A 14,499-nucleotide genomic window follows, 5' to 3' on the forward strand; every position below is an offset into this window, starting at 1 on the left:
TAATATGGTGATCAATTAATGTTCATCTGGGTTCTCTGATAATCATTCCAATTTCGTGATACAACTGCTCTTATCTCTATGATCTTATCGCCTTCAATGGCATCCTCTGTGACTCCCCTCTGTGCTTAATTTATAGGAGAGAATGATAAGATGTTGATATAGTAGAAAAATTTATCTGGGAAAATAATCAAAACTATAGGAAACTTAGAAATTAAAGAAAATCGGGGATAAAAAAAGGGATTTGTTTAGTTATTTTGATAGGATTCAGTATGCCGCGCAGAAGGCTGCAAATTTTAAGGGGTGCGAGAAATTAAAAGGAAAATAAAGAGAAAGGTAACAAGTTAAAGGAAAAAAATAAGTAAAGGAAGAAAGAAATGGGAACGGAAAGAAAACGATTGCAGAAAATTCGAACTGTTAATCATTTATGATCGCATTTTTTCCTCTTCTTTAATATCTGTATTGATATAAAGTAAAGAACAAAAATAAAGCCAAGTAACTTATTATACAAAAATCTATATTTATAAAAATAGGGAAATTATTAGAACCCAAGATATTTAAAGATGTCTAATGATTATGTGAAGAGTATAATTTTAAACTATTCGATTATGAGCTTTTTTTGTTTCTCCTTTTTTTTTACAAGTATATAATTTATTTATTTTAATTTTCTTTTTGCAGGTTCACAAGCATATGCTTTCATGAGCTATTTGATGAATTCTGGATGTTTGGAGCATACATTCACATACAATATTTTAATGCTTACGGCAACATCAAACATCATTTCAGTCAATGTAACTTTCGTCTCAAATCTTACTTATTTGGAGAAGAAAAGAGAGATATTTCGCCAAATTAGGAAGAAAAAGAGGAATTTTGTTTTATTTTATGCATTGAGTTTGTAAATCGTCATTCATATTTCATCATTGCTTTAAAGTATTTAAAGCATTTGTTGAAGTGATGCGATGGATATATAGTATTTATGTTACCGAGAAGGAAAAAGAGTACACATATATAACAATACGCCTTTTGGTTGCCTCGTTAAAAACCTTGCAAGGGAAACCCAGTGGGACAAAACCTTGTAAGGGAAAAAGAGTACAACGCGTATTAACTCCCCCTCATGAGAGCATCACTTCACATCCTTAGGCATTTGCATTCCAATCTTGTGCACCATCTTCAAAAGATCTTTGGTAGATATTTATAAACAAATCAGCCATATTAACTTGAATGAATATATTGCACCTTGAAATCATCATTCTTGATAGAGATGGATTGTCTTCATATGATCTTGTTGGAATCGTCAGTTCAATATCTTCACATAGAGGTGAAAACTCTTGCTATCATATTATGATGCATATAGTTATAGCAAGATACATTTGTGCACAAATTGCATTGAGGATGTAGTACTTCATGACCATGAATTCTATATGCTTTAAGCAATTTAAATCCTTCAGGGATTGTTACTTTCAAATGTTTGAATTACATGTTCAAAACTACATGTCTTTCATATGAAACCAATTCTATTTGAATTGTTTCTTCAGACTTAAGATCCTCATATATATATTTAGCGCTATTATAGATGTCGTCGGCGAACATTTTATATCGGTTCCAACCTCCTTATTTTTCATAAAGACATAACATAGAGATCTCTTCATTTATATTTTCAGGTACCTGAATCTCTCCTGAGAATTTATGAAGTGTTATGTCATGTGATCTTCTAGATCACTTGCCTCCTTTGTTATGATCATTTAGATCATTTGCTCATCTTCTTTATCAAGAAGTTTATTTGAAACCGATTTGTCTATACGCTTTAAGCGTACCATAGACTTTGTGTCCTTCTAGGACTTATTCTAATAGGAGCATTTGCAGTGAGAATATAGTTACTTTCTTTGGGTCAGCAAATGCATCTGGCATGCTTTGCAATAAATTGTACATGAATTATCCTTTTCTGAACTTCAAGTTCATATTATCTTATTCGAGGATCGAGATGTATAAATAATAATTCATTCCATGTAACTTTTTCTCAACTGTTTATCATGTCTCTCCCTCATGTTAGAAAAACTAACTTGTTTCCTCAACTTTGAGAACCCATCTTTGTGCGTTATGGTGTTAATCAAAATATACACCGCACATCAATAATGATGAGATGGAATTATTTGGTTTCTGACCCTGAACCACTTGTGAGGGGAGAACTTAATATACTTTCGTATATAACCTATATCAAATTGATATAGATAACTTTGTTCTCATAAGCAATTGTTTAGCTATTAAGTGGAGGCACTCAATAAATCATTTTGCTAAACCAACTGTGATGTAAACCAACTTATCAAGAAGAACTATCTTGAATAAAAAATCTGGAAATTATGCTCTATATTTAATTATTGAGCAAGTTACCTCGCAAACACCAGGTTGCGGGTCAATAATAATTGCACATGTAACCATCTCATAGATGCATCTTATGTGGTATACATGGCAGGTGAATGGGCCCATATTCACCTTTGATATTTCCAGCATTCATGGGATTCAATCCCAATTTTAATTGGTCTATTAATTAATGAGAACAAGCAATGTAAGAGAATTCGTAAAGAACTTTCTAGTTCTTTAATATTTACCCATGTGGATTCTCTTCTATTTTTGCACATCATACTTGAATTAACATGGCTAAACCAATTATGCCAACTGGATAAATTATCAATATTGATAAACTTCAGGTTTACACCATGATGTGTGCAATTATGAATAAACTCCAAGTTTATTATGATATGGGTTTTTATATCAATAAATATCCACTTCATTGTGGTATTCTTTTGTTTATGTAGTACAAATTGGAGAATAAAGCGGGTAGCTTTTCACATACATATTACCCCGCTACAAGTTGTACTAATAGAAGATATTAAATCTTTCCTTTATTTATAGTCTCAATATAATCAACCGCTTTCGCGTATACTTTGAAAACTGAATAAGTTTCTTTGAGACTTACTACAACACAATACCTTATTGGTAATTAATTGTGTTTCTCCAAAATAGTATAATTGGCTCTTGCAGAGTTCTCAATTAATTTTGTAGTACCACATATTTATCAACACCCATATGGTGAATATCTCTTTTAAAGAGAAAGTTATACCATTATGGTTATGGTCAAAATTATATGCAAGATCTGTTTCTTGCATTACCGTTGTCTTTTAACAATCACAATGCCAAAATATTTTGGCGTACAATAGGTATGTGACCAATGACCATTCATGCCATAATAATGACATTATTTTCTTATATCATCTCAAATCTCCTTCTAGAGGTGAGTGTGGTATATTCACTACCAACACGTTCATATTCTTTGAAGAATGAATATGTATTCATACATCAGATGTTGTCACATTCACATCATGAATGGACCATAATCATCTATAAGTGCTTTACAAAATCTCATGTCAAATCGATGACAAATATTTTTCACAGAGTGAAAGATTATTTTGAGAATCCTTATTGTTCTCATTACCACAAATGATGACGATTATAATTTCGTTTGTTGCCACGTCCATATCTATTGATACATTCATAGTAATAATTTTATCTTCTTTCAGACTTATCACATACTGCTATCACATTCTCTTAAGGGAATGAGAATGGAGCAAATTCAATGGGACGAGTTTTCAATTCTTTGCCCACAATCATACATGAATTTGATCATGGCGAGGCATAGAAATTTTACCACTTCAGGTGGTTATAATTTCTTACAAACTCCATTAGAGTTATAATTAAACTTTGTTATCTTTGCTTGTGTTTAAAATCAAAGTATAGATAAAAGAGAAAAATACGGTAAAATACATACCTTAAATTCATAATTTAATCTTGAAGAAGTTCATAGAATAATTGACAATCATTATGCTCAATCCCAAAGCTTCTACTCAGTTGGTTAGAGTCTCGTGCTGATAAAGTATTATGAAATAATAAAAGAAGAAGAAGAGTATTGCAGAGAAAAGTAGGGAGGGAGAATTCTTATTGATTTTGAGATGAATTACAATGGAATAGAACCCTCTATTTATAGGGAGAGGGTGACTTAGCCACCAAGTAATAAACCCTAGAATCTCTCTAAATATAGACATTCACCATAAATAAAATTCTATTTATAACACAAAGGGAGTACATGCTTGATTTTCATTCAATAACCGTTTGTGGTTCAGGTAGTCTCTGGACGACTAGAAAATTATGCTTCGCAAGTTAGAAATATCTCTCTCTCTTCAAAGATAGGATTGGTTGTGTTCGTTTCTGTTGGGCACATGCCCATGTTGTCCAGCCAAAGGCCCAAAGGCCTAATCCTATTCTTTTTTGGTTTCCATTCCTATTTGGAATTGGATTCAGTGTTTACTCCTATTTTGAGCGGGTTTTGGCTTTAAGAGAAAGCACCACTCATGATCTATAAATAGGACAACCTTGGAGAATTATGCTCATTGATACAAGTCTTTGAAAGGCTTAAACACATAAGAGTGGTTTTTGAGAGAACTTTCATCAAGAGAGAAGAGAGAAGAAAAATATTTGTTTTGCTGCAGATTTTTATTTCAACCAACCAACTTCAAATCACGTTTTCCGATTCGTTGACTGTTGGATCCGGATGATATTTTGACTGAGTGTTCGTAACATCTTGGTCTTAGATTTGAACGGTGGAAATCGGATTTGGAGGCCCGAAGCATCTGATTTCGATCCTCAAATAGCAGCTTCTTTTTTGTGGATTCTCCTCTTTCTTCAATTGATTAGTTGTTGCTCTTGTTGCTATTGTTGCTCCGTGTTTAGCACTTGTTGTGTAGCCAATTTGGAGAACTTTTGTAACCCTCTTATTGTTATAGTAGAGCTTTCTGGATATTTTTGATCCCGTGGTTTTTACCTTCGATTTGAAGACTTTTCCACGTTAAAATTTGATGTTCTTTATCTTCTTTATATTTGGGTTTGCCTCTTCCTGGACATAACAGTGGTATCAGACCTTGGTTATTTATCAGGGTTGTTACGGAATGGAGGCGAATATGAGCAAGATGGTATGTTTAAATGAGAGAAATTATAATGTTTGGAGAAGCAAGATGAAAGACTTGTTGTTCGTGAAGAAGATGCATCTACCTGTTTTTGCAGCTCATAAACCCGAGAGTATATCCAATGAAGAATGGGATTTAGAGCACCAACAAGTATGTGGATATATACGACAATAGGTTGAAGATAATATTCGCAGCCATATTATCAACCAGATACATGCGAGATCATTGTGGGAAAAGCTAAAGACTCTTTATGCTTCAAAAATTGGGAACAACAAATTATTCCTGCTAAAGCAATTGATGACCTATAAATACAAGGAAGGCAGCGCTATCCTTGATCACATAAATAATTTTCAGGGCGTCCTTGATCAGCTGTCTGGAATGGGAGTTAATTTTGATGATGAGATACAAGGACTTTGGCTTCTTAATACTTTACCAGACTCTTGGGAAACTCTTCGTGTTTCTTTGACAAATTCAGCTCCTGGAGGTAACGTGACCATGAAATATCCCAAGAGTGGTGTGTTGAACGAGAAAGTAAGGAGATAATATTAGAGTTCGTCCTCACAAGCAGATATCTTGGTTACGGAAGATCCGGGGAGAGATAGAACAAGAGTCTTAAGGAATAGAGGTAAAAGTAGAAGTAAGTCAAGGTCCAAATACTATAATATTACATGCAACCACTGTGGCAAGAAAAGACACATCAAAAGGTTTTTCTGCAAGTTGAATCAAGACATTAGAGAAGGAAAGAAAGCTGAAAATAACGAGAACAATGTTGATGCTATTGTTCGAGATGACCTTCTTTTTGCTTATGATGAAAACGTCATCAATTTGTTATCCCATGAGATGAGCTGGATAGTAGATTCTGGAGCTACCTCACATGTCACACCAAAAAAAGACTTTTCTCATCTTATACTCTTGTTGATTCTGGAGTGTTAAAGATGGGCAATGCTAGCGAAGTTAAGGTGTTTGGTATTGGCACAGTTTGTTTGAAAACTAATAATGGTGCAATGTTAGTTCTTCAAGATGTCAAGCATGCTACAGACTTTCCTTTCAATTTGATCTCCGCAGGAATATTAGACGATGAAGGTTACCATAATGCCCTCTTTAATGGCCAATGTAAGCTCACCAAGGGCTCGTTAGTAGTGACCCGAGGAGTCAAGTCTGGTCAATTATATATGACCAGGGCTCCATTCTTAATGGCTCCATAAATCTGGTGGAAAGTGACACTTCATCAGAATTGTGACATAGAAGATTGAGTCATATGAGCGAGAGGGGGATTACGTATTTGGCTAAGAAAAGTTTGCTTTCTGGAGTGAAACAAGCAAAGCTGAAAAGTTGTATCCATTGTTTAGCTGGCAAACAGAAAAAGGTTTCTTTTCATAGCCATCCTCCCTCAAGAAAGCCCGATTTATTGGAGCTAGTACACTCTGTGGTCCTTTTAAAGTAAAGTCAAAAGGTGGTGCACTTTACTTTATGACCTTCATTGATGATCATTCTCGTAAGCTCTGGGTGTATCTTTTGAAATCTAAAGATCAACCACTTAGCGTGTTTAAGGAATTTCCGGCCTTAGCTGAGAGCCAGACGGGGAAGAAATTAAAATGTATTCAAACTGACAATGGTGGTGAATATTGTGGTCCCTTTGATAACTATTGCAAGGAACAAGGAATTCGTCATCAAAAAACTCTGCCCAAGACACCTCAATTGAATGGTTTGGCAGAGAGGATGAATAGAACTCTAGTTGAGAGAGTTAGATGCTTGCTTTCAGAAGCTAAACTTCCAAATACATTTTGGGCGGAAGCACTTAATACTGTTGCCTATGTTATCAATTTGTCTCCTGCTGTTGCATTGGATGGTGATGTCCCAGACAGAGTTTGGTTTGCAAAAGATGTTTCTTATGATCATGTGAGAGTTTTTGGGTGTAAAGCTTGTGTACATGTTCCTAATGATGAGAGATCGAAAATGGATGCCAAAACTAAGCAGTGCATCTTTATCGGTTATAGTCAAGATGAATTCGGGTATCATTTTTATAATCCAGTTGACAATAAACTTATTAGAAGTCGTGATGCAATATTCTTTGAAGACCAGACTATTGAAGATATTGACAAAGCTGAGAAGATATATTCTCAGAGTAATGAGAGCTTAGTTGATAGTGATCCAGTTTCTAATGCTAAGGCACCTATTGCACATGAAAGAACCCAAGACAATGATGGAGATAGTGATCAAGGTCAAAATGATCATCATGGTGTAGATGTTATGGATGCTTCAGTTGATGAAGTTGTGGTTGATCAGCAACAAATTCCTGCTCGGGTAACTACTTCGAATGCTCCTGAAACCTCTCTTAGAAGATCTACAAGGGAGAAGTAAAAATCCATGCGATATCCTCTTGATGAGTATGTACTTTTGACTAACATGGGAGAACCTTGGAATTAAGATGAAGCCATGCATGATACTCATAAAGATCAGTGGATTGAAGCAATGGAAGATGAGATGAAGTCACTCCATGAGAATGGCACATATGAGTTAGTGAAATTGCCGAAAGGTAAGAGAGCTTTATCTAACAAATGGATATTCAAAATAAAGCAAGATAACCATACCTTTGCGCCTAGATACAAAGCGCGATTAGTTGATAAAGGTTTTGGCCAGAAGAAGGGAGTTGACTTTTATGAAATTTTCTCCCCTGTTGTGAAGATGTCTTCTATTCGTGTGGTCCTAGGTTTAGCTGCAAGTCTAGATTTAGAGGTTGAGCAGATGGATGTCAAGACTGATTTTCTGTATGGTGATTTAGATGAGGAGATTTATATGGAGCAGTCTGAGGACTTCGTAGTTAAGCTTGCAGATAAGCATGCGTTTTGTAGAAAATTGGCAGGCATGAAGCCTGTCAATAGTTCCTCTACTTGAAGACACATTTGGCCCTTGGTTGGAGGGGGAGTTTGTTGGGCACATGCCCATGTTGTCCAGCCAAAGGCCCAAATGCCTAATCCTATTCTCTTTTGGTTTTCATTCCTATTCGGAATTGGATTCGGTGTTTATTCCTATTTTGAGTAGGTTTTGGCTTTAAGTGAAAGCACCACTCATGATCTATAAATAGGACAACCTTGGAGAATTATTTTATGCTCATTGATACAAGTCTTTGAAAGACTTAAGCACATAAGAGTGGTTTTTGAGAGAGTTTTCATCAAGAGACAAGAGAGAAGAAAAATATTTGTTTTGCTGCAGATTTTTATTCCGACCAGCCAACTTCAAATCACATTTTCCGATTCGTTGACTGTTGGATCGGGATGATATTTTGACTGAGTGTTCGTAACATCTTGGTCTTAGATTTGAACGGTGGAAATCGGATTTGGAGGCCCGAAGCATCTGATTTCGATCCTCGAATAGCAGCTTCTTTTTTGTGGATTCTCCTCTTTCTTCAATTGATTAGTTGTTGCTTCGTGTTTGACACTTGTTGTGTAGCCAATTTGGAGAACTTTTGTAATCCTCTTATTGTTATAGTGGAGCTTTTTGGATCTTTGTGATCCCGTGATTTTTACCTTCGATTTGAAGGATTTTCGACGTTAAAATTTGGTGTTCTTTTTTTTCTTTATTTTTGGATTTGACTCTTCCTCGACATAACAGTTTCTCCTCTTAAAAGCTACACGACTCTACTGAAAGTAAAGCAATCAATATAGCATAGATCACGTTGATTGATAAACTAAACAAAGATTTTTTCTTATCGCATTAATAAGATATACAGAACATAAAAAGGTCTTGAGTAGATGTTGAACAAGCAGATACGCATTTAATAATGAAGTAAAAAATAGATGAATTGATCATGATCATCTGTGCTACAGTACTAGTTGCTAGTCCAACTGCTAATTCACTATTGTGATTGATATAAATTCCAATAATAAGCCAGGTTAATCCAAAATTTTCACCTTTAGTATTGCCTCCACACAATCGCAAGGTACATGATTACAATTCTACCAAGAGGATGAGCAAAGGAAGATCCAGAATATGAAATTATTATGGTTTCAAGTTCGAAATTTACCGGGTTCGAAATCTTTTGTTTTACTTATTAGAACAAGAAATTAAAACATACATAAGGTCTAAGGAAAAAAAAATATTGGATTCCAATGAACGCATGTACATCCGCTTCTAGGTTTGAGTTGTATGTTTCTCGGAAAGATTGTTGATCAACGTGCCTTCCAAAAAATGTTGGTTGATGTTCAAGGTACTGTTGCAGTTATCACATTCACACACTGAAATGACACATGAGGAGTTGTGCCCACTCTGTGGGAGGAAAGAAGCATGCTCCAACTCATTTCTCTTGCATGTGATGGAACTATCCACTGTGCTCTCTCTCTTTCCTTTTATATAGAGATATTTGACCTAATAATGAGAGAAATTTTGTCTTGAGTCTCACATATCAAGTCATACTGTGTGAGACTCTTTATAAGTGGACATATGGATCGGTGAGTCCCACTTCTATCACTACTTTTAACTTTCTTTTTTCGTATTTGATCCTCAAACGGACCCCCTAATTTTTTTTCCTTTTCTCTGCAATTATCCTTTAATCTCCATAGCAGAACACCAAGATTTGCAACCTTAATGATTCAGAGTAGTGGGGATTTCTTTAAAGGATAAAAAATGTTGATTCTAGTTCTTAACATATTTCATATCATAGATTTAATTAACGAATATCTCGATTTCTCCGGCTGCTTGATCATGTTTTTTCCAGAAGATGTAAGAACCTTAAAAAAGTAACTTAAACATCATGCTGAAGAAGATAGCATCTACAAATAGTTAAATAATATTTTAAAAATAAATGTTTAATGGGGAATCAAAGTTGGGGGAACAAAAAATACTTTAGATTAACTTTTTCACCTAAGTTTCTTCAACGACTCACTTCATAAAATTTAATCCCATTTTCCATAAATCTTTTTTATATTGTTAGCATATATTATTTGCCAGTAATAATTATTATTTTTTTTACAGAAAAGCTTAAAAAATGTACGAGAAGATATATAGAAGAAGACGGGTGTTTGGCTAAATAAAGAAGGAGAAAATCATAGCGGCTAGTCCAACTGCTAATTCACTATTGTAACTGATAAAGCATATCCAATAAAAAGCTAGATTAATCCAAAATTTTCACCTTTAGTATTGCCTCCACACAATCGCAATGTACAAGATTACAATTCAACCAAGAGGATGAACAAATGAAGATCCAGGATATGAAAACTATTATGGTTTCAAGTTCAAAATTTACTAGGTTCGAAATCTTTTGTTTCACTTATTTAGTACAAATTAAAAAATTAAAACATACATAAGGTCTAAGGAAAAAAAAAATATTGGATTCCAATGAACGCATGTACATCCGCTTCTAGGTTTGAGTTGTATGTTTCTCGGAAAGATTGTTGATGAACGCGCCTTCCAAAAATGTTGGTTGATGTTCAAGGTACTGTTGCAGTTACCGCACTCACACACTGAAATTGACACACGAGGAATTGTGCCCACTCTGTGGGAGGAAAGAAGAAAGCTCCAACTCATTTCTCTTGCATGTGATGAACTATCCACTGCACTCTCTCTCTTTCCTTTTATATAGAGATGTTTGATCACACCCAACTCTAGTCCTAAAAAGGATAAGCATTCGGTCTAAATTAAAAGTCCGGAGTAGAATCCCACAGAGAACTAAGGTTTCATCATAACTGTTCAATATCACCAAGAGGACAAGCTCGAATAACTTTTAAGTTACTTAAACTAATTAACTAATAATTATCAAAAAGCAATAGAAATTTATCAACTAAAGAAACTAAGGGTTGGAGACTAAATTAAGGAGGTCTAGAGTTATGATTTCCCCAATTGTCGGAATACTTCCCGCTATGTTTCCTACAATTTCGCTTAAGTATTCTCTACTGATCATGAGCACTCGACTTATCGTAATTTTCTCTCGAGCAACTACAATGATGTACTAGTCATACGCTCTCGAATTACGCTAGCTCGCACTTTTTTTACCGCTCACTATGATCACATTAAAGCTTTGTTATCTCTATTCCCGCTTTTAAACCCGTCGTATTGATCTCTCATATACCTTGGGAGTGACATTATTCAACAATAACCTAAATATGCACTCTTTCTCAAGCAATACATAATAAATATGCACAGTCAATTGAGAGCTCTTCAATTAACTAAAATAAGCACGTAGTCGAACAAGTAGGTATATGCAAAGGCAAAATTATATTAAAACGTAACAAGAATTCATCCTCCAAACGGTTCCATCAAAACTCTAGATAATAAATTAGCTACTCATAATAGTATGTAAAACTACAATACTAAAAGTCATAACCAACAATGAAAAATAGGAAGGAGAAAGGGAAAAACTCGTGGTTGAATCTTCCTCCTTACTCCTAGCATATTCTTGCCTCCTTGGGTGTTGTCTTACCCTAAAGTAGTGTCTCCCCCTTGAAAAGGACGTTTTATGATGTATTTATATCTATTAGGGTTGATATGGGGCGTCCTTGAGCTCTCCTAATTCAAAAAGGACACACTGAGTCGCGTGCCAGAGTTGGTACAACGCGCGACTTCTGGGTTGCTCTCAGTTATTTCTTCTTTTTCTTTGTTCTTTCGCGTGCCAGGTCCAGCGCCAACCTTCATATTTCGCTGTTTTTCGTTCATCTCCTAGGCCATTTCGCGCCTTCCTTCATGCAATGCACCAATTGTGACACGCTCCCAGGTCTTGCATCTCTACGCTTTTTGCATCAAATCATCCAATTCTTGCCAACTTTCATCCGAATTCATTCCTGCACACAATGAATATGAAATGGGCATATTATATGCTTATAAACATGTAATCTCCCGCAACTCACATAAGAAATAATATGCAAACATACTCAAAAATATGCATTTTTCATCATTTATCAATGTTTGACCGATACTGAGATAAATTTTATCTTAAGTCTCACATATGAAGTTATACGGGTGAGTCCCAATTCTATCACTACTTTTAATTTTTTCTTTTTTCGTATTATATCCCCAAGCAGACCCCCTAATTTTTTCCTTTTCGCTGCAATTGTCCTTTAATCTCCATAGCAGAACACCAAGATTTGCAACCTAAATGATTTAGAGTAGTGGGGATTTCTTTTAAGGATATAAAAAAAAGAGTTGATTCTAGTTCTTAACAAATTTCATATCATAGATTTAATCAACGAATATCTCGATTTTTTCGGCTGTTTGATCTTGTCTATTTTTCAGAAGATGTAAGCATCCTAGAAAAAGTAACTTAAACGTCATGCCGAAGAAGATAGCTTCTATAAATAGTTAAATAATATTTTAAAAATAAATGTTTAATGGGGAATCAAAGTTGGGGGAACAAAAAATACTTTAGATTAACTTTTTCACCTAAGTTTCTTCAACGACTCACTTCATAAAATTTAATCCCATTTTTCATAAATCTTTTTTATATTGTTAGCATATATTATTTGCCAGTAATGATTATTTTTTTTTTACAGAAAAGCTTAAAAAATGTACGAGAAGATATATAGAAGAAGACGGGTGTTTGGCTAAATAAAGAAGGAGAAAATCATATGTGTAATGAATTTGATGCAGAAAAGGTTATTGGTGGTGGGATGAGATATGGGTCACATTAAAGAATATTAATTTTTGTGTTTTGCCGTGGAGATTGAAGGAGAATTGCCTGGAGTTGGAGAAGAAAGAGAAAAGAAAAAAAAATTAGAGGGACTGTTTGGGGATGAGGAAGGCGAAAAAAGAGTGTTGAAAGTAGTGATAAAAGTGGGACCCATAAGTCCACATGTCTATTTATGAAAATGTCACGGCCCAAAATCCCTCCTAAGGAGCCGTAATGGTACCTAGTCTCTAAAACTAGGTAAGCGTAACACATACTGAATGATAACGAATTCTACTAGCAGTTATTGAACATGAACCAGAAACTTTTAAATAAACCAATAGTCTCACCATGAGACAATATTCCAACACCGGTAGTACAAGTCATAAGCCTTTCTAGGAATAATTATACCTAACGAATACATCACTGTTCCGGATTAATAGGAAATAATGGAAATAAATACAACATAAGGTGACTTAGGAGCCTTCGAACGTCCGGCATGTGTACCTTGAGGTCTCCAGCCGCAAAAGCATAAGTCTCAAAACCAGCTCGATCCGAAGTACCTGGTTCTGCACAAAAATATGCAGAAGCGTAGCATGAGTACACCACAGTGGTACGCAATAAGTATCGAGCCTAACCTCGGTATAGTAGTGACGAGGCCAGGTCAAGACACCTAGCGAACATGTAAACCTGTGCAGGATATGATATGAAGCTAACAAGGAAGGGATATCAATGTAATGCCAATAGCAGAACAAATTAAAATCACAAACAGTAATAAAGCTAAGGGGACAATAATGGCAACGAGAAATAACCAATTAATTAAGCAGCCACATAGTCGGGGTACGGATGTAGTGTAAATGTGCTCAAGCAGGAAAAATGATGTCAATTCAACCAATCAAATCATTTCTAATACACGATTTCAACAATCCCACTTCTCTTAATCACATATCATAAATCACAACTTCCAAACCTTTAACACACATGACACCTCGTGCCCACATTTTTCCATCTCACTTCCCACGGCAAAATTCACATGATACTCGGTACATAATATTCATGTCAATTGCTAATTAGGATGTTCAAGAGAATTATTTATATATCGTAAAGTAAAATTACAGTTTCTGGACCAAGTAGGAAATCAATGAGAAAGAAGAGTTTATTTTACAAATCATTTGGGTGAAGAAAAATAACTCAAATAAAATACAGCATCGGATAAGCTACAGCATTTAATATAGAATTTATTATATTAAAACATAATAACAATTTATTTTTAAGTAAAGCAAAAACATTAGACAGGGTAAGGAGATTAAGTTGAGAAATCAATTAAAGTAAAATATGACAACTATTAAAAATGGTAAGTACCGAATAAAATGGCGAGTTTTAGCTTAAAAGTCAAACAAGGTAGCAAGTTATTAATTCTTTAATTTAAAATCGCTATATTCCTAACAACTCAGCAGGATATGAGGTAATGACTCAACTAGTAAATTCATCTTGAAAATCAATTTACCAGAATAATAGTATTAGGAAAAGAATTTAGGAAATGACAGCAAGGCAATAAGTAAATGACAATAACTCAATCCTCGGAAACCAATGAAAAACCGTAAATACAAATTCTCAGAGTCTCGTACGAAAGAACCGAAGCCAGTACAATATAACAAGGAATACAAAACACATAAACTACTGTTGCGCGCAACCCAATCCCACTGTACAATACTATTCACCCTTATTCCACCATGTGAATATCAATAGTAATAAATAAATATATGTTGTGGCGCGCAACCCGATCCCACCGTATAATATCAATATCATAGTTCACCTGTATTTCACTATATCAATTTACCCTTATTTCACCTGTTGCGGCGTGCTATTTGATTCCACCATGCAATATCAATA

This window comes from Nicotiana attenuata, unplaced genomic scaffold, assembly GCF_001879085.1.
Source record: "Nicotiana attenuata strain UT unplaced genomic scaffold, NIATTr2, whole genome shotgun sequence".
In the NCBI taxonomy this organism is placed as follows: Eukaryota; Viridiplantae; Streptophyta; class Magnoliopsida; order Solanales; family Solanaceae; genus Nicotiana; species Nicotiana attenuata.